This window comes from Amblyomma mixtum, chromosome 3 (assembly GCF_055824585.1).
Source record: "Amblyomma mixtum isolate Tamu chromosome 3, ASM5582458v1, whole genome shotgun sequence".
Lineage (NCBI taxonomy): Eukaryota > Metazoa > Arthropoda > Arachnida > Ixodida > Ixodidae > Amblyomma > Amblyomma mixtum.
This window is the reverse complement of record NC_143014.1, coordinates 339316905-339337500: the sequence shown is the minus strand read 5'-3', so window position 1 is coordinate 339337500 and position 20596 is coordinate 339316905. Positions and strand designations below refer to the sequence as shown.

Here is a 20596-nt window from a genome sequence, read left to right as displayed (position 1 = left end):
TAGCAACTTGATGAGAGGCACTGGTCACTGATCATGGTCAAACACAAATGATGTTTCGGGAGCACTACGGCTCCCTTGTTCACAATCAGCAACCGGCTGGTCGTCCCGGGATTTCTGTAGCAGTTATTATCGTTCTTAGACATTTCGCGTAGATAGGGTGCAATGTGCCATCGTTCTTATTTATTGTGTTAGGCGTAGTCTGGATGATTAATAATTCGAGATTTCGGCGGGCTGATACCTTCTTTTCCGTTTGTGTTTGACACGGTCAGTGGCCAGTGAATGTCATCAAGCCATGATTGCTGACCAAACGGTATGCCGTCGAACCCTCGATTACATGTGTAGGAACTGCTTAAATTTCCCAGCAAAAATACGCAACTGGCAATAAATGATTATTTATTTCAGTTTCCGTAGAGACAAAAAGGAGGTTGGCGAGAAAAGAGCAGAGAATTCTGCGCTGCTTGAAGGGCCTCACCACCTCTGCAAGTAAGCAGCAGGCACAACAAAATCGAACATAAAACCGCCCGACAAATGCCTACAAAACTAAGTGCGCTTATCATGAACACTATTTATAGAAACACGCATAATCACGTAATCGCACATGTTTCACATAGTCGGCACCAATACGTACTGCAAAAATTAAAAGCTATATTAAAGAGTGGCACAGTACAACTTAACACGCGGGCATCTCGCATCACAGTAGCGTAGAGGGCTGTACATATTTCTTGCGGGCGGCAGACAGGGGCATATTTGTCAATTGATCTTATAATGAGGTGTTCAGAAACTTTGGTACAATATAGCTTAAAGTAGAAAACTGGTAGTTTATTCTAGACTTAGGTAGCACAAAATAATTTTGTTTCCTGATGTCGTAGATAAGTGGCGACAAGTATGTGGTACAACTTGGGAGCTTAAGGAATCATTTTTCCGCGTTATTTTTTTATAGGAACATACAAATCTGTAGTCAAATATTTGCTGGCAGGTAAAATATTTTATTGCAAACAGACATGCCTAACGGACGAGTGATATCACCCGTTTGCAATCGCCAGGAAGAAATTCTTTTGCAAGATTTGTAGTCTGAGAATATTAGACACGAAGGTATTTACCCAAACAAGAAGGGAAGTAGCCTAATTGGGAATAAAAATTCGTAATACACAGTAATCTTGGTTTTGATGGGCAGAATACACCTCTTATGCGAATTTCCACAATTCTAGAAAGGGATGAAGAGAGATTGTTAACATGCGCATCCCATGTCATTGTACTGCTAAGCGTGGCACCCAGTGATTTAAAGGTGTTCACGTATTCGATCACAGTGCCACTGAGGTATAGGCAAGGGCGGTCAAATACATGTTTTAATTTGGAAAGAAAGAGCACTGCTTTTGTTTTCTCCTTGTTTATATTTAAAGAGCTCAATGATGACCATATGGCAAGTGAGGCGAGTGCGCGGTTTGCAGTGCCTGTTACGTGTTTTATATTACTGGAAGAGAAGAATAAGCAGGTATCGTTTGCATATATAATGTACTTTGCATGGCTACGGTAGAGAGAGGGTGTGGTAGATGGTCCTTGGCGATCACAAAATGAACAAGGGAGGGGAAAACCTCAGGTTGCTTGAGCCAACGTTTCGACAAGAGGGCTTGCCCAGACGAAGACAAGTCCTCTTGTCGAAACGTTGGCTCAAGCAACCTGAGGTTTCCCCCCTCCCCCTTGTTCATTTGCATGGCTACGTATTTTAAGGATATAATTTATTAATATAACGAACACGAGTGGACCAAAATGCTACCCTGAGGAACGTCGTTTCTGATTCTGAGAATCTGTGAACAGCAATGATTATTGCCCACGTACTGAGACCGTGAACTCAAGTATGATTTAATTAGGCTCAGGGCATGTCCGCGTATGCCATAGGGATATAGTTTTGCAAACCGAGTTTTGTGATTCAAGCAGTGCAAGGCTTTTCTGAAATCGACAAAAATGCCAAAAGTTAGAAGTTATGCATCGAAGTTTTTTAGTTTGGTTTATTGGGGTTTAACGTCCCAAAGCAACTCAGGCTATGAGGGACGCCGTAGTGAAGGGCTCCGGAAATTTCTACCACCTGGGGTTCTTTAACGTGCACTCACATCGCACAGTACACGGACCTCTAGAATTTCGCCTTCATCGAAATTCGGCTGCCGCGGCCACGACTGCACCCGCGTCTTTCGGGTCAGCTGCCGAGCGCCGTAACCAATGAGCCACCGCGGCGGAGCTCGTAGTTTTTCAATACGTATCCAGTAGCTAAAGGCGGCAGTAGGTAAATGCTGCAGCAAAAACCAAAAGAAACTTGCAGTACAACCATCCACGGTAACATAGAACATTTCGTTGCACGGAAACCACAAAGCCTTTATCTAGAAGAGCGGGCACCTGCATTCCGGCCATGCTGATCTCGACCAGCTACCCGAAAACGAGAAGTTGACGACATAGCGCTCACCGTTCGTTCTTGGATTTCGTGCGGCTGTGATTGAGGCGCAGTGGGCGTTGGCGACGAAACGGCCGTCGCAATGGAGTCCGCTGCGATTTCGCCCGCAGGGGCAATCCTTATGTAAGCTTTACCGCTGGTTGCTAACGGCTCTGCTTCTTCGCAGGAGAACGGTGTGGCGACCAAAATACCACGCCCCGTGCCGTGTCTTTCGCGCTAATAGACCCGAAATTGTCCCGTGTTTAGGGCAGACCAGCCGTCTGCCTCACTGCTGCCCAATGTGATTTTACATATCTTGGATGACCCCGTCTTCCCCCCCCCCCACCCCCCCAACCCCGTTCGGCCACTTTCACGGCACATCAAAAGCACCGCCCCTGCCCCCCCCTCCTCTGGCCGTATATGCTAGAACCGCCATTTCTACCATGACTACCCCCGACGACGTCCTTCAAGCGATACTCTCAATGAGTGAGGCGTTCACACAAGCTCTGGACCTTATGCGAGAAGAACTTTGGCAAACCCGAGAATTCGAGGCGCGTAAGCTAAGGAACGCAGAAAATAGTGGGCAGAGTTAGTGAAGGAAACGCGGCAGACGAGATCGGAGCATCTGACATCCCAACCTGCACAATATGTCCTGAAGTTGCATCTGCCGGTGCCAACAAGCGAGGGACACGCCCATAGCAAGTATTTGCCGACATTTTTAGAAAGTGGCGGATTATATTAGCGCGGAAAACAGATCCGACGACAATCTTCGAAAACAAAAATATTTTCGCAGTCGGTCTGAAAGGCGCGATGGCGGCAGCGTCAGACATTTAGAGACAGAGAAGGTTTCGGACACCGCCTACAAGCGAAATCCTACTACCTGGTAACTCACTCCGTATAAAGGACGAACTGCGAACAAGAACTCAGGCCCGTGATGAAAGTTTGCTTGAACAGATTCGATCATTTCTGGAACTGCATGAGCGAGAAAAGGCGGCAGTTCCATCCCCATTTCCAGGCCTACCCGCGTGGCCGCACCTTCAGCTCTTAGGATGACCACGCTGTACAAGCAGCTGCCTTTCATGCGGCCATCATGGCGGAGCTGAGCTACTAGCCACCGCCTGCGACCGAGACATTACTTGGAACCTTCTTGGACCTGGCTCAAAATGGTGGTTTGAGCTAGTTGGTACATCTTTAAAATTTCACCAGCGCTGCGACTAGGAACAAGAAACCGAGAAGGAATACAAGGACAAGCGCTTGTCCTTGTCTTCCTTCTCTGTTTCTTGTTCCTAGTCGCAGCGCTGGTGAAATTTTAAAGATGGACCTGGCTGTCGTGTGCAGGCTTGAGTAACACCCTCCCTGATACCTCGGGCCGAAGACCCAACAGCTTATGGTCCTCGGAGGGTAGAGCAGGACACGCACAATATGTTCCCTGCCCGCCGAGATCAAAGCAGACAACGCACCAGGGAAGCAGTCCAAGACCGGTCGACCTCCGCCATGGTGCACTAAAGCAGTGGGCACAACAGCCCAACAGGCCCGCTTCCGCTGACGCCGGGGCTAAGTCAGTGGGCGGCTATGACCACGAAGGACTGGACGTGGTCACTTGAGCTGTGGAGGCAGAGATCGCTGCAAAAGCAGCTGTCCAAGTACAAGTGCCCAAGTGATGGAAGGGGGTGCCCATGGCGCTCCGATGCCTCAGCGGGAGAGGCTGCGCGAGCTGAGCACGTCATCCGACGCCTGTAGGGCGAGAACGGGTGCGTCCGAGTGCAACACCACCGCGCATGTCCGTGAAGTTCTTCGTCGGCAGCGTGGTGAGCATGCTTGCGATCCCGCCAGTGGTCATGTAACGGCCGAGCGGAGAGCGCATGGGGGGGACAAGAGCGTGGGCCCTGCCCGTGCACATAATGGTTCCAACACCACCGCGCATGTCCGTGAAGTTCACCATCGGCACCGTGGTGAGCATGCTTGCTATCCCGCCAGCGTCTATGTAAAGGCCGAGCGGGGAGCGCAAGGGGGCGACAAGAGCGTAAGCCCTGCCCGTGCACATACTGGTTGCAACTCCACCGCGCATGTCCGTGAAGTCCTTCGTCGGCAGCGTGGTGAGCATGCGTGCTATCCCGCCAGCGGCCATGTAAAGGCCAAGCGGGGAGCGCATGGGGGAGACAAGAGCGTGAGCCCTGCCCGTGTACATACTGGTTGCAACACCACCGCGCATGTCCGTGAAGTTCTTCGTCGGAAGCGTGGTGAGCATGTGTGCTATCCCGCCAGCGGCCATGTAAAGGCCGAGTGGGGAGCACATGGGGGAGACAAGAGCGTAAGCCCTGCCCGTGCTCATATTAGTTGCAACACCACCGCGCATGTCCGTGTTCTTCGTCGGCAGCGTGGAGAGCATGAGTGCGATCTCGCCAGCGGCCATGTAAGGGCGAGTGGGGAGCTCAAGGGGGCGACAAGAGCGTGAGTCCTGCCCGTGCACATACTGGTTGCAACACCACCGCGCATGTCCGTGAAGTTCTTCGTCGGCAGCGTGATTAGCATGCGTGTGATCCCGCCAGCGGCCATGTAAAGGGCGAGCGGGGAGCACATGGGGGAGAAAGGAGCGTGAGCCCTGCCCGTGTACATGCTGGTTGCAACACCACCGCACATGACCGTGAAGTTCTTCGTCGGCAGCGTGGTGAGCATGCGTGCAATCCCGCCAGCGGCCATGTAAAGGTCGAGCGGGGAGCACATGGGGGACAGGAGCGTGAGCCCTGCCCGTGTACATACTGGTTGCAACACCACCGCGCATGTCCGTGAAGTTCTTCGTCGGCAGCGTGGTGAGCATGCGTGCAATCCCGCCAGCGGCCATGTAAAGGTCGAGCGGGGAGTGCATGGGGGAGACAAGAGCGTGATCCCTGTGCGTGCACATATTGGTTGCAACACCACCGCGCATGTCCGTGAAGTTCTTCGTCGGCAGCGTGGTGAGCATGCTTGCGATGCCGCCAGGGGCCATGTAAAGGCCGAGCGGGGGGCGCATGGGGGAGACAAGAGCGTGAGCCCTGCCCGTGCATTAATTGGTTCTGTAGCGTGGACCAGCCGCCAGCGAGACGTTCATGGATCGCGCTCAGCGGGAGCGGCCTCTGTCCTGGATCCGGCACGGTGGTCTCAAGGCACCCGGTGTGAGGTGCCACACCGCCAGCCCTTCGTTTTTGCAGCGTTGAGGCTCCAGTATCTTTACGTCGTTTGTTGGAGCGTAGCGCATCCCTGCGTTGCATGTCAGCGTCCTATCACTGGACTGTTATTGACAGAGCAACCAGGTCCTCTTTGATGACTGCAGGGCACGTCTGTGAATGTAGCTGCGTCGTTAGCAGTGACTTTTTTACTGCGACTAGCGGAGCGTAGCAAGGCGTTGCCGGAACCGCCGTTATTTCCCCTACGTTTTGACGCAGTAACTGTCGTTGTGACGCAGTGACACGGTAACTGTTTCACATATCTCGGTGGACACCCCAAGCGCGCCGTAAGGAAAGAGATGAAGGAAGGAGTGAAAGAAAAAAGGAAGAAAGATGTGCCGCAGTGGAGGTAGCAGGAATAATGTCGACCACCTGAGGATCTTTAACGTGTACTGACATCGCACAGCACACGGGCGCATTTTGTGTTTCACTCCATCGAAACGCGGCCGCCGTGGTAAGGTTCGAACCTGGGTACTCCGGGATGCTTGCAACGAAATCCAACTTGATGGTCCATTCACAGTATCTCTACACGATAATGTTTTTCTTTTATTTGATCTCCTATATCACTGAAAGCAGAGCTTTGGCTGTAGAACAGATTATATGCGCTGCGGCAAACTTACAATCCGAGTTTTGTAAGCGGCGCTATGTACCGCGGAAGCCAGGGAGCACTCGACTAATAATGTCGCTTATGTCTGTGGTGGTGCGTTGTTCTCAACGCGCAAAAAAGGCAGCCAAGAAGTTATCTGTTATGGTAATGCGCTCCTCGCGAGCTGTGTGCTGGTTTTTTCGTGCTGCAAGGTAGAGGCGCGTCCAGAAAAATCTCCAAGCCTGGGAATGAAGGCCGAAACTAAATTATGGGCTAGTTAGCGCTGTGTGAGCTCGATTTACTTTGTGCCTCCAGTAACGCACATCCTACCTTTACTGTGGATTACGTTTTTTTATGTTTCAGTTATTGCCTGTCCGGACAATTAAGCGGTCCCAGGCAGCACGCCAGCATTGTACCAACAATGGCTCATTGTTGGAATACATTGGCATCAATATTGGGCTGGCATTGGCATAGGAGCACATTACTACATTTTCCAACCTTGGCCCATACTTCATACCAAGATTGTCCCATTGTTCAGCCATTCTGGCACTGCCAGTATGGGCATATCACTGGCCTATCCACTCATACTTCATTGGTCCTGCAAGTATCGGTCCAATGTTCAGCCATGCTGGTACTACCAATACGTACTGAATATCAGCTATTCCATTGATGTCCCATTGTTGATGCCAATATTAGTCCCATGGATAGCCATTTGGCCATACCAATATGTACTGAAAACCAGCTACTCCTTTCATATACTCCATTTATATCCCACTGTTGATGCCAAGATTGATATGTTCAGCCATTTGGCACTGTCAATGCAGACTAAGCACAGGCTTTTCCATTCATGACAGCGCATACAACCTGTCACATCAGTGGCTGAAAGATTGGCATGCCACTGCCCTTTTCTATTTACTACTCACCAGTAAAGCCTATGTTAATTTTTATCTTCAGTGGGCAACATTAATGCAAATGTTCACTCGTAAGCAACCACGCAAATATTCATAAAATGAGACAACCAAAGTATTCATGAAAAGAACATTTATTTTACGAAAAAGTCCAAATAGAATTAATCGTTAGGGGCTGGGAAGGGTGGTGGCAGGTGCTGTCGGATGGGTGATGGCCGGGGCTGTAGGGAGGGAGGGCCCTCGGGAAGTGGAAGAGGCCAGGGGATTGGGAGGCACACATGCAGGCACAGTGCAGGGGGCTGTCCCCGCACTCGCAGGTGGCGTGCTTGGTTGAAGGGGGGAGAAGACTTCGGCAAAGCGTCTCTTCCTTCCACCCGCTCTATCACATGAACCGGGCAGCTACCTGCGAATAAAACCTTGTGCCTCTGATGCATCAAATGCAGTTTTTCGCAAATGGCATCTGCACAGGAAAAGTGAACAAAGAAAATAGACATTATTTCCAAACACACAAAAATCATGTCCATCATTTTAGAAAAATGTAGAGAATTAATTCGAGGAAATTGCCAATGAGAAATGCTGTACTCAAGGGCTCCAGATTAATTTTGGCCACCTGGAGTTCTTAATTTAAGATGCACCGACATCGCTTAGCACACGTGCTTCTTTGCATTTAGCCTCCAGAGCAATGCAGCTACTATGGATGGTGTTTGATCCCTCACTTGGAATCAGTAGCTGAGCACCTGAGTCAGGAAGGACATCAGGTAAAAAATATAGTAAACAGATATATTATTACGTGCCTCATAAATCAAGGCAACATACAAAACCTTGACACAACTAAACAATCAAGTAAAGAATCACTAGAGGGGCCTCAATCCATTGACACTGACTTCTCGTTGCGGTTGACCACCTTGCACCTGCTAAGTGGCATCATAGATGCCTATAAATAGAAGGCAAGTGACTGCAGCTTCTATTACACACCGCAGGTTCAAAGGGCATTTTCAGCTCCAATAAGCTTTCCAAACGATTAAAATAAAACTGTGAAAGCATGTTAATTAAAGGGAACATGAAAAACTATTTACTAAAGCTAGAATTTGTTGCCATCATTAAATACTTGTAAATGAAATCAAAACATAATTCTCTTTTCTATAAAAGGGAGATAACGCATCTGTCCAACTTCCATTTATTAACTGTGTTGCACTTCAACTGTCATGCACAACAATGAATTTTAACCTGACTCTAACTCTTTAACGTGGCTTGCAAGGCATGGGCTTTGTCAAGTTGCGACGACAGTCCACCGCTGTAATATATCGCACCTTGCGGAAATATTTTACACTGTAGTTCAAAAGGTGTACTGTCTTGTTCCCTTATTGCATCATCCTTTTGTTGATGCAACCATTCATGCTATATACACGACATTACCTTTACATTTACCACTTGAAAGCAACACAGTCACTCTACTTGAATTTGTCAAAGAGAGTACACATCACATTTCCTCAAGGCAAAGCTTTGATCAGCAGGCAACGGCACATAAACCAATCTAGGCGGTCTTAGAGGGCAGGTCTGGAAGTGGAAGGTATCAGAAACATTCCTTTCAACTGGACAACTCTGGCAGATCAATGCATCACTCTGGAGGAAGCACTTGTGACCATCACAAGGTGTACAACACATGTACTGATAGGGTTACGCATTACTTGCTTCTAGTCTAAGTGAGCATCATAGATGACCAAAGATATTTTGAATTACATAAACAATTATACCAGGTGTTTTCTGCAATATCCTGAAAACCGTGACACAGGACCAGAAGAAGTCACACACTTTTGGCAAACTTACAAATGATTCATTTTTGGCTCATCCATGTACTTGAAGCCATTTTCTCGCTCAAGCGCCGATGCAAATGAAAAAATCAAGTTCAATCATCTTTCCATCCAAGGCAAAAAACGGCAGTCTTTCACTATTATAAGGATAGATGGCTCGCTTATGCAGGATTGCTCTTTCTTTTTATTAAAAATGCTTCAACCAGTCCTCGCTCGGCAAGGACTTCCGTCTGCTAGTAATGAAACACGTACAAGCGCTAAAAACACGGACAGAGAAGAGACTTGGACAACACGAGCGCTTACTTTCAACTGAAGGTTTATTGATACACAAGCACAATTTTATACACCTTGCTGCATGACGTCAAACTGATAGCCCTGCCGACATCACGTGGCTGCTCCCAAAAACATTATTTCCTTTTTAGTCAGTGTGACAGATGGTGCGCTGACGCAGGATGGACCGGCTTTTCTAATCAAATCTGCCTCTATTATCTCTCTCACATCCTGACAACTATGTTTGGCCACAATCTTGCATGCGCTGAAGACAGGTTTACATGGTTTCTTATTCTTTACAGCACAATCATGACAATGTTCAGAAAGATTACCGTCTCTATAATTGCCTACCTTCCTCCTGTGTTCCAGTAATCTTTCGTTCAGACATCGGCCAGTTTGACCGATGTACCTAGAGCCACACGATAGAGGAATGTCATAGACCACACCAGAAACACATGGTACAAAAGGATCCCGGTGCTTGATACCGCATGGTTCTTTAGGCTTTAGAAAAGGATTAGTCAACTTGACTAGTTTTTCCAACTTCTCAGGCGCCGAGAACACTACTCTGACGTCACTGCGTTTCGCAATCTTCTTTAGGCGATGGGAGGTGTTGTGCAAATAGGGGATGACTACCGTTCTGTTTCCATTTGCTTCGATCTGGTTCTTGTCTTTTCTCTTTACGGTTTTTAACATTCCTTCAGATACAGATACAATGAGGCTTGTCGGATACCCAGCTGACTGAAGACGCGTCACTTGCTTTTGGAAACCATGGCTCAGTGAATGGCAACACGATTTTTTTAGTGCATTATTTAGGCATTGCTTAGCGATTGCTCTCTTAACAAGTTTTGTATGAGATGAATGAAACGGTAAGAGGGGTTTGTTAGCTCTTGGATGGTACTCCAAACACGTAGATTTGTCAGTGAGAATTAGCTTCAAATCTAAAAACTGTAAAATACCATCTTTTGGAATTTCATGCGTCAGTACTAAAGGATTAAAACACTCACCAAAAAGGGCTAAAAGCTTACTGACAGTGGTCGAGAAATCACTGCACCCTTGTAATAAAATTAAAAAATCATCGACGTATCTAAAAACAGTCACATTGTTAAAAACCTTCAGGCGGTCAGAAACGACTCTGTCACAATGAGCTAAAACTGTATCGCTAAGAACTGGGGCAATACAAGAGCCTATACAAACCCCTTGCCACACACACACACTTCGAGCCGCCCAACCAAAACGGCCTTCCTCGACGAGGTGTGAAGTCAAGTCCTTTGGCCAAGTTCATCTACCGGACAACATGGATCGCATCCTCGGTCTTGGACCCAAGTTCGCCGTTGAGCCAAAGTTGAGTGCCCCGGAACAGTTGTCCCTTGTTCGACTTGTTTCACGTTCTGCTGATGTCAGTGAAGCCGAAAGGTGCATTTCGGAGGGGGTTGACGTGCTAAATCGCGGTAGGAGTGCAATTCCACGTGTTTCGCTAAGTCGTTTAGCTTCAAATTTGAGAAGGGATAATCTATCCGTTCTTCCTTCAGATAAAGAAGGTGGGTTTGTTGTGTTGACAAGAGATCAGTTTGGAAAGAAGGCCATGGAAGCCGTACTGTCAGTCATGCAAAAGGCGCAAGCGGTATCTGGGAAGAAACTACGGTTGGCAGGCAAAGCTCTGTGTTAAGAAACTTAACCTTGAAAGATTAGCGAAAAACATCGAAAAAAGCAATGCTGTTTTTTTGCAGTTCCTGTTCACCGCTAAAACACACAAAGGGGAGTGTCCCCTAAGGGTGATTGTATCAGAAAATGGCACGTGGCAAAAATCAGTCGCAGTCTTCCTGCAGAGCAAACTAAATCTTTTAACGATTGACGATCCCTTTCAAATTCGGTCCTCTGAAAAAGTTTTGGAGTTCTTGGAGGAGAATCATGACAAAGGTTTTCTGGCCTGCTCTTTTGACGTAAAGGATTTATACTATTCCGTGCCACAGGAAAAACTCCTCAGATGTGTGGAAGAGTGCATTGATTGTTTTGGGTCAATAGCTTTTCAAAACGCAGCAGGTTTGTCCGTAGAAGGTTTTCTGGAAATTGCTTTCATTTTATCTCAGGTCAACTTACATTGAATGGAATGACCAGGTTTTCATTCAAAAGCAAGGGGTTTGTATAGGCTCTTGTATTGCCCCAGTTCTTAGCGATATAGTTTTAGCTCATTGTGACAGAGTCGTTTCTGACCGCCTGAAGGTTTTTAACAATGTGACTGTTTTTAGATACGTCGATGATTTTTTAATTTTATTACAAGGGTGCAGTGATTTCTCGACCACTGTCAGTAAGCTTTTAGCCCTTTTTGGTGAGTGTTTTAATCCTTTAGTACTGACGCATGAAATTCCAAAAGATGGTATTTTACAGTTTTTAGATTTGAAGCTAATTCTCACTGACAAATCTACGTGTTGGGAGTACCATCCAAGAGCTAACAAATCCCTCTTACCGTTTCATTCATCTCATACAAAACTTTTTAAGAGAGCAATCGCTAAGCAATGCCTAAATAATGCACTAAAAAAATCGTGTTGCCATTCACTGAGCCATGGTTTCCAAAAGCAAGTGACGCGTCTTCAGTCAGCTGGGTATCCGACAAGCCTCATTGTATCTGTATCTGAAGGAATGTTAAAAACCGTAAAGAGAAAAGACAAGAACCAGATCGAAGCAAATGGAAACAGAACGGTAGTCGTCCCCTATTTGCACAACACCTCCCATCGCCTAAAGAAGATTGCGAAACGCAGTGACGTCAGAGTAGTGTTCTCGGCGCCTGAGAAGTTGGAAAAACTAGTCAAGTTGACTAATCCTTTTCTAAAGCCTAAAGAACCATGCGGTATCAAGCACCGGGATCCTTTTGTACCATGTGTTTCTGGTGTGGTCTATGACATTCCTCTATCGTGTGGCTCTAGGTACATCGGTCAAACTGGCCGATGTCTCAACGAAAGATTACTGGAACACAGGAGGAAGGTAGGCAATTATAGAGACGGTAATCTTTCTGAACATTGTCATGATTGTGCTGTAAAGAATAAGAAACCATGTAAACCTGTCTTCAGCGCATGCAAGATTGTGGCCAAACATAGTTGTCAGGATGTGAGAGAGATAATAGAGGCAGATTTGATTAGAAAAGCCGGTCCATCCTGCGTCAGCGCACCATCTGTCACACTGACTAAAAAGGAAATAATGTTTTTGGGAGCAGCCACGTGATGTCGGCAGGGCTATCAGTTTGACGTCATGCAGCAAGGTGTATAAAATTGTGCTTGTGTATCAATAAACCTTCAGTTGAAAGTAAGCGCTCGTGTTGTCCAAGTCTCTTCTCTGTCCCGTGTTTTTAGCGCTTGTACGTGTTTGCTATGAACCAACTAGCCCAAAGGTCTGTGCTCCTGTGCTAGTAATGCTCGTGTGGTGAAACAGTGGTAAACATTTGCTACAGTCCCTAACATGCAACGCCAGGTTGCTCCCTGTGCTCACATGCAATTTGTTTCCTGAGGCATTCATTCAGGCATTGCCCAGCCTGCTCGATGTATACTTTCCCACAGCACATGGGGTTGAATACACAAATCCCACCACACACTTTGTGAACCTCGTTTGGTGGTTGGTCTCGCATGCTTGTTCTCTGCACAGCCAGAGATGCGGGTGAAAAGACCAGATAGCTCATGAGGGGCTGAAAACACCATGTTGATACCAAATTTTTCGGACGCTCTTTACAGCCCATGGGAAATTTTATGGAAGAACAGGATCACCTCAGTGTTTCTTCTCATACTTCCATAAAATTTCCCATGGGTTGAAAGAGTGTCCGAAATTTTGGTATCCAGTTTGTGTTTTCAGCCTGCAAGAGCAACCACTAATTGGAGTTCACAGTGTGTGTAATGAGGGTTGTGTATTAAATCCATATGTCGAGTGGGAAAGTATACATCAGGCAGACTCGGCAATGCCTGAATGAACGTCGCAGATAACATGGCAAGAAGTTGCAAGCAGGCACCTGTAGCAACCTTGCTTTGTATGTGAAGGACTGTAGCAGATGCCAGCCTGTTTCACAGCACAAACATTATTAGCAGGGTTAAGTCAGGCATGAGCAAGAACTGCTTGAAACTCTTCTAACACATTATAAAAAAGAATAAGTGGTACAAACATTATTAGCAGGGGTAAGTCCAGGCATGAGCAAGAACTGCTTGAAACACTTCTAACAAATTATAAAAAAAGAATAAGTGGTTCTCTGTCCTTATCACAGAAAAAAAGTGGCGCTTTTTATCAGGAATGGAATGACGACTGGGCTTGTTTCAGTTGCATATGCGCTTGCAAAAATAAATCAGCTGTAAATTCGGCGGTAGTGTGTGTACCGTCTCATCGACCTGTGTCTCAGTTTTTGCTGCTTTTTTGCTAGAACACTGAATAACGTGTAACAAATTTGGTAAACGCTGTAAGTGATGGAAGGCATGTTGACAGGCTAGTAGGCTTTCCATCTTTAAACTTGGGAAAAAAAAGAGATGAGGAGACAACGGACAGGCGCCAACTTCCAACTATTTCTTGCTCGGGAAAAAAACACATAAAATTTATAGTCTCAGGCAACGCCCACATTTACACACCAAGTGCCTTATCGCAGCCCTGACTTATCGCCTAGCACGAACATTACTGCTCAGAAAATCGTACTCCGCCGCATACAACCTAACTGAAGTGTCACTCACGCACAAGGCTGCCTTTTTCTTTATGTGAAAGGCTTCCAATAAAAGCCTCGCCTGCTTGAATTTGCTTTTGCCCACAATCCTCGCCTTTTCCAGTCGAGGTGCACACTTGCACGTGTTGCACATCGTGCGGAATAGTTCCTTTCCGAAGGCAGAAGGCGTAGCGTCTTGCTTGGCACATGGCATTCACAATGGAGCACACCAAAAGCTGGCGCGTAGCACGGAGAGTAGACACACAGACACTTCTGCCTTCGGAAAGGAACTATTCCGCACGATGTAAGTCTACTATTTGGTGCTGTGAAGCCTTCTTGGGGACACGTTAAGCGGGTAGGCAAGATACTTAGATCTGAACTGTGGCGCCAGGTTCGTTTTTTTTCACGACTGGCTACATGTCATCTGCCGCAGTGAGTTTCCAGAGTGGCTTGCAGAGAAGAACTACGCTTTCTTCAAGCGGCAAGCTGCCCAGCGGACAGAGGACAAGTGGAGGGAGGTTCTAAAAGGTCTGCTCGGTGATGTTAACAAGAAAAAGGACAACAGCACGAGTCGCGTGGTGGTGTTAGGGGATGCAAATGTCCCAGACAGGTTGTTAGATGTGCCTGAGAGAGGACCAAAGTACGGCATTCAACCGGATGTGCCTGCCCATGAACTGCTCGCCACAAACAGGAACATTGCTGCGAAAGCAAAAGGTGAAAACCAAGAACGGTCTTTGTTGGAAGGAGTGGACTGCCTCAAAAAATCTGTTAAGATGGCTGTAACCAGTCGACTGGAACGTGATTCAGTCATGTTCCCTCTTTTTTTTAATAGGAATGAGCTGTGTCTCCTTCAGTCAGACAAAGATGGCAGGTTTGTGGTCATGAAAAAAGGACTTTACAATGAAAAAGCATTGCAAGCAGTAGACAAGAATTTTATAGCCAATAAAAAAGCAGCAGTGAGAGTTAAAACCAGGTTCATTAACTTTTGTAAGGACCTCCATCTGCCGAAGCTCGCTAGTGATATAGCGAAAAGCAAACGGAACTGTCTTTCCGTATTCTTTACTGCTAAAACCCACAAACCTGACATTCTGTTCCGCACTATAGTGAGCGAAAATGGTTCGTGGCAGCATAATGTTAGCCGTTTCTTGCAAAGCAAGCTTAACTCTCTTAAACTGGACGACCCTTTTCGGGTAAAGAACTCGATAGATGTAGTTCATTGTTTTGAAACGCATCCAGAAATTCGATCTGCCTTTGCTGTAGACATAGAAGATTTGTTTTATTCCGTCCCGCATGCTGAGCTACTGGCGTCTGTTCTTTCGTGTGTTGAAGGTACAGGGGAAATGGACTTCCGGGATGCTGCTTGTATGTCTGTGGAAAACTTTTTGAATTTATTGGAGCAATATCTTAAAGGGGCCCAGAAACACAGTCTTAGTTAACTGTTTTGCCTGTTGATTGCATACAGTGAGTTATAATGGTGCTATTAGCGTCGGTAATACCACGTACATTCCGTTTTTTAATATTTTAATGTCCTCCCAAAAACAACTTCATGGCTCTGATGGTGTCGCCACACAGTGGCGGGTTTCTAGCAGCGGATATGACATCACCTGGCGCGAGCTTGATGACCGGACAAATAGTAAATATACTGCAAATTGTGTGAATAAATAGAGACACATTTTGCCACCTGTCTGCGTTTTATATTAGATCAACAAAAACAATTTGTTTGTCTTAGATAAAAGCCCTGCAAAGCAAGAAAAATAAAAATCACGACCAGGGGCACTCTGGCATGGAAACAACGCTGCCAGTCTCACAGAGAGCAGGCAACCATGGAGTACAAACTTCCGCGACGTGCTCTGGCTGGCTGTTTTGATTGGTTGCGCCAGGTGCCGTCATTGGGAGAGCGAAATAGGAGTGGGAAGCCCCGCCAAAATCGAGTTGAGGGCAGCGTTTTGTTTGCTTGTATTTTGAAATTTCTTTACTGAATAACTCCCGTTCTTGTGCATCGATTACTGTAATTCTTTTTAAGTCAGCATCTATGTGACATAAAGAACCCACCTGAAGTATAGCCGGTATTCCCCCAGGCAGTGTTTCGCAGCCCCTTTAAGGTCACTTTTATCGTTTTTAATGAGCAACCCTACTTACAGAGAAAAGGCATATGTATAGGTTCCTGTGTCGCCCCTATTTTATGTGAAATTTTTTTAGTTGCTTTGGACAAGGAACTTGCACAATTATTGGTAGGAGGATCTGTTTTTAAAATTTTTAGATATGTTGACAATTTTCTTATCCTTTTATCCACTGGTTTTTACAATTCTTTTAAAGCTAATGTGTCCAGGATTTTAAGTGTTTTTAACTTCAAAGGGTGTGTCCTAGTTTTTACGCATGAGCTCCCAAGGGAGAGGAAACTACAATTTTTAGACCTAAGCTTGGCGTTCCGGGAGGACCATTTACGTTGGGGTTATTTTCCTCGTACTAGCAAGGAACTGCTGCCCTTCAATACGGCGCATTCAAAAATTGTGAAGCGCGCCATCGCCTCGTTATGCTTTGAGTCCTTGCTTTCGAAGTCCTGTCCGCACCAAATGCACGATAGCTTAAGAAATCAGATTGGACGCCTTTTGGCTGCTGGCTTCCCCTCGGTGGTGTTGACTGCTGTCGCTGAAACCCTCCTCCAAAAGACAAAACGCTGCACCAGTCCAAAGAATCTTGAAGAAAGGGGCCCTGCGGTAAAACCTGAAGTCATGCCTTATGTGCACAAACTGTCACACAATTTGAAGAAGGTGGCTAACAGGTACAAGGTACCGCTTGTTTTTTCAGCCCCAAACAAGTTGAGCAAACTTACACCCCGGATTTGTGGCACTGAGCGCCCTGGGTGCAGCATAAAACATCAGCGCACCTTTATACGCTGCACGGAAGGAGTGGTGTACGAGATACCCCTGACCTGTGGTATGTCCTATATAGGGCAAACGGGGAGGTGCATCAACAAACGCCTTGGGGAACATGACAAAAAGGTAGTGAATAACAAAGACAAATACGCCACTTTGGTGAGCCACGTTAACACGTGCAAGTGTGCACCTCGACTGGAAAAGGCGAGGATTGTGGGCAAAAGCAAATTCAAGCAGGCGAGGCTTTTATTGGAAGCCTTTCACATAGAGAAAAAGGCAGCCTTGTGCGTGAGTGACACTTCAGTTAGGTTGTATGCGGCTGAGTCTGATTTTCTTAGCAATAATGTTCGTGCTAGGCGATAAGTTAGGGCTGCGATAAGGCACGTGGTGTGTAAATGTGGGCGTTACCTGAGACTATAAATGTATGTTGTTTTTTTTTTTTTTCGAGCAAAAAATAGTTGGAACTTGGCGCTTGTCCATTGTCTCCTCGTCTCTTTCTTGTGTCGTGAAATCATTTGTGCCTAGGTGGGTTTTTCCCAAGTTTCAAGCTGTAAGCGATGATGCACGATATGAATAGTGCCAGCTTGCTGTGCTAAGGGCTGCCAAGTTATGAGATTACTCACTAGTGCATAAACCATAAATCCCTGAAAGAAAAGATTTCAGTCCTGCACCTTGTATTGCAGCACCCTATAAGAACCCACAAAGCCAAGGAAGCTGACCAGAGGTCACCTAAGCTTTAACAAAACTTCTGTTTGGGCTAGATGGTGCATAGCTTATTTTGAAACGAATTCAAGCACACAACAACACGCACACAAGAGAGGAAAGACACAGGACAGGCGCTATCCTGTGTCTTTCCTCTCTTGTGTGCATGTTGTTGTGCGCTTGAATTCGTTTCAAAATAATCACCTAAGCTTCTTCGTTCGAAGAAGTACTCGATTTTAAGTCACGCATATTATTTGAATAAATATTTTACTGGTCCTGAAATCCCAACCTTTATAGAAAAGGTCCTTCTAATTATTTCACACTCATTTACCTCTGCAAACGTTCCATAGTGAGAGGGCTGCCGGGTGGATCACAGATGTTGAAACCAAGAAAGGCTCCAAGAAGGAGTCCCACTGCCTTGTCTAGACTTGTCCACTCCTCTCTGTCGACTGCAAGGGCAAGTAGGTGGATGTCGCCCATACCTGAGCCTGCATGGGAACAAAATTACTAGCACATAATACTATTGAGTCAAAAGTTTTGCTGTGTAATTTCAAGACTAACACAAACTATGCATACGGCAAGCTTGGTGCCATAGGAAAGACATCAGAGATTATACTCGGTTCACCCTTAAGGTTACAGGGCAGCGAAGGCTCTCGGTCTGGGCTGATCTTTTGCTTTCGAATATGTATTCCTAGCAAGATGCTCGTTCTAGAAAATCGGGGCCCGCTTGCACGAAGCTATCACAGCTTGCTGCAGGCACAGCGGACCTCGGAGTTATCACGTCAAACTACGGCCAGTGCAGCAGGAACATAAAACAACCAGCGGGCCGACCGCCGCCGCCTCGCACGGCTGCAGCGTTAGGAGCCGGGGCGAGTACAGCCGACCGAAGAGCTGCAGGACAGTTCCGGACAGACGAAATAGGCGCGGCAGAGCGCGAAAGTAAACGATACAGGCGTGCTCGAGATGTCCCCGCAAAAAAACGAAGGAAAAGGCGAACGCACCTAATGCAGGTTTAAGCAATACGGCAGCGAACACGCGGGATCATCGCGATGCGGGCCGATCGAGCCCCTGCGGCTGTTCTAAAAACTGGAGGCAGGCCACGTCTTGAGCAATACGATGCGTGCGTGCTATACTTTTGGAACAGTAAGAGTTTTAAAACAGTGAGGACGATTTAATTCGAAAGCCAAATACGCACCGAAGGAGCACAATGGGGTAATAGCTGTCACATCACATATCTTACCAGCCGCGCGACCAGCAGTCTAGCAGACCGCGCAAAAGCACGACAGCGCGTTGTTTACAACAGCCACAAGCGCGCGATCAGCTCGCGTGTTCCCTTCACCTGAGTGTTGAAGCATACAAGGCCACCTCTCGCGTTAGGAAGGAGCGGGCTCACAGGGAACGCACAGAAGAAAGTTTGCATCGATGGTAACCCTTGTGTAGGAAAGCGGGCGAACACAGCGCGAGACGAATCCACGACGGGCTTGAGGCGAAAAACGTACAGGCGCGGACAAAAGTAAACGGAGCACGCAATTCTCTTCGAATATTTTTCACGCGTCACCTAATTAAAATTTCCAGCAGTGGTACGCGCATGCTGGTAGAGGAGGTTGGTGGGCTTTCTTGTAGACAAACAACGCTTCTTTATTACCAATGGAGAAAACGTGATTGCACTTCAAACGCACTAGCGTGCTCCGTTTACTTATGGCCGCGCCTGTACGTATGTACTGTACATACGCCGGCCGCCGCGGTGTGCACGCCACGACGGCTCGAACGAGACCCTCCGCGCTTGTGTCATACACCACGTTCCGAAAGGAAAATGTAAGCAAATATAGTAAACATGCAGTACACCTACCGTAATCAGGCGCACTTGGTTTGAGACAGCAGCCGCTTCCATGAATCCAAGCCTCGCCGTCTTCTCACCAACGCGGAAAAACAAAATGGCGCCAGAACACGAAAAAAAACAAGGTCCGCGCACACCGACGACGCCAAGATGGCACGAGGAGGCCAGAAATGCTTCACACGCAGAGTCCGCGCGACGCCAAACGCGACCGCATCGCGATAGGTCAACGGTCGTATGACGTTTGCGAAGAAGAGCTAATCAGAAGGCCGAGAATTTTGTTTATTTTTTTGTGCTCCTCGTTGCTCTGCCCTCTCCCCCCGATCCACGCCGAAGGAATGGTCTTTTCGGAATACGCCGCGGACCCGTGAAAATTGACCAAAGGATGACCGTCAAAGTGACGGCTAGTTTTTACAGTGCAACTGTAAGAAAAGCGCATAAAACTAGGACGGCTGATAAGCTCCGTTTACATGAACGCGAGAGCAGCGCAACATGTCAACTTTCTCGTGCATCCCACTCATGTAAACAGGGAAAATGCGCCAGGAAAATGCACTAATCCCAGAGGCAGGGCGCAGATCGGCAAGTGCAAGTGGTGTGCTGGGGTGAATAGAAACAGGTGCTCGTAGCCGTAGGGCGCCTAGATGTGCGTGCGCTTCTCTCCGCTCTCCCCTCCCGCACATCGAGACACCCTCGTTTTGGGGCCCCCTCTTCCGCCCTGGGCGCCTACACAATACACTCTCGGAAGGAAAACAAAGCAGACCACGCTCAAGTTGTGACCGGCTGTCCCCCCCCCCCCCCTCCCCCTACTTCCGCGTGCCGTGTGCTTACATGCGAGCATGGCGTCTCCCCTCCGCGAGGAAATTTCGGGAAAAGAAAATGCGTCACCAACTAGCCCCGCCGCTGGGAATTACGATGCGCTACTGCGGTATTTGTGTAAACGCGGAGCTCTTCTTAGAGAGCCTTCGTTCTCGCTCAACTAATTCTTTTTCAAGCTACAGGAGGGCTGTTGCCCCATTAATCTCCATATTTCAGAAAAAGCTTTCCAACATAGCTTCGTGACTTCAGAACGGGGATCAAGACTTTTTTTTTGTTTATCTAACCCACCCTTTTTTCTGCTCCTAGACTGCTCTCAATGTCGTAGGCAGCGTCGAAAACGAAATATGCGCTTTAGTTCTATTAAATAGTCTCTTCTCTTCAGTACCGGTTGTAATCTGTGGGAAGCGCCGACGCGATCGCTCGCCTGAGAAGCACTTGACAGCCGGGTTGACATCGAGTAGGACCGGCGCTTCTCGCTAATTTTCCCGGCTTCCTCCGACATGCC

The 20596-nt window shown here is 47.3% G+C and overlaps 1 long non-coding RNA gene across 1 annotated transcript; it reads right to left on the bottom strand.

Annotated features, from left to right (window-relative positions):
- Window positions 1-7235: 7235 nt before the first annotated feature.
- Window positions 7236-20000, bottom strand: LOC149356106 (uncharacterized). Its single transcript, XR_016291622.1, has 3 exons — window positions 19291-20000; window positions 17773-17929; window positions 7236-7579 (listed from the first exon to the last, which is right to left on the bottom strand). It is a non-coding gene; the product is annotated as an uncharacterized LOC149356106 (long non-coding RNA).
- Between the last annotated feature and the right edge of the window lie 596 nt (window positions 20001-20596).